At 34.4% G+C, this 285-nt stretch overlaps 1 protein-coding gene across 1 annotated transcript in view; it reads right to left on the bottom strand.

Annotated features, from left to right (window-relative positions):
* Positions 1-285, bottom strand: part of myl9b (myosin, light chain 9b, regulatory) — a 5974-nt gene that overhangs the window by 2832 nt on the left and 2857 nt on the right. The gene's annotated exons all lie outside the window — the stretch shown is intronic.

Below are 285 nucleotides of genomic sequence, written 5' to 3'. Positions count from 1 at the left end.
ACATATAAAGAATGACATCATGCCCTGAGAGGCGCTGGTGATGTGAATACTGTATGTGTCACTGATAAGATAATTTACTCAGGTGAACTTTGTCAGAAATACCAGACTTCAGTGAAAAGCTTTGATCCCAGGTGTTAATAAGCATGTCCAGACAACTTCCTCTCAAGTGTGAATATTTAAAGACATGTAATAAGACAGCTATACAAATAGTCAGCTTTGAACATTTATGTATGTCTGATGTGTTTTTGTTTAACATTTCCACATTAAAATAATTTAAAAGGCATC

The sequence above is a fragment of the Morone saxatilis genome, unplaced genomic scaffold (assembly GCF_004916995.1).
Source record: "Morone saxatilis isolate NCDOM2014 unplaced genomic scaffold, NCSU_SB_2.0 Contig18, whole genome shotgun sequence".
Lineage (NCBI taxonomy): Eukaryota > Metazoa > Chordata > Actinopteri > Moronidae > Morone > Morone saxatilis.
Note: the sequence above shows the minus strand (reverse complement) of the source record. Positions and strands in the feature narration are given on the sequence as shown.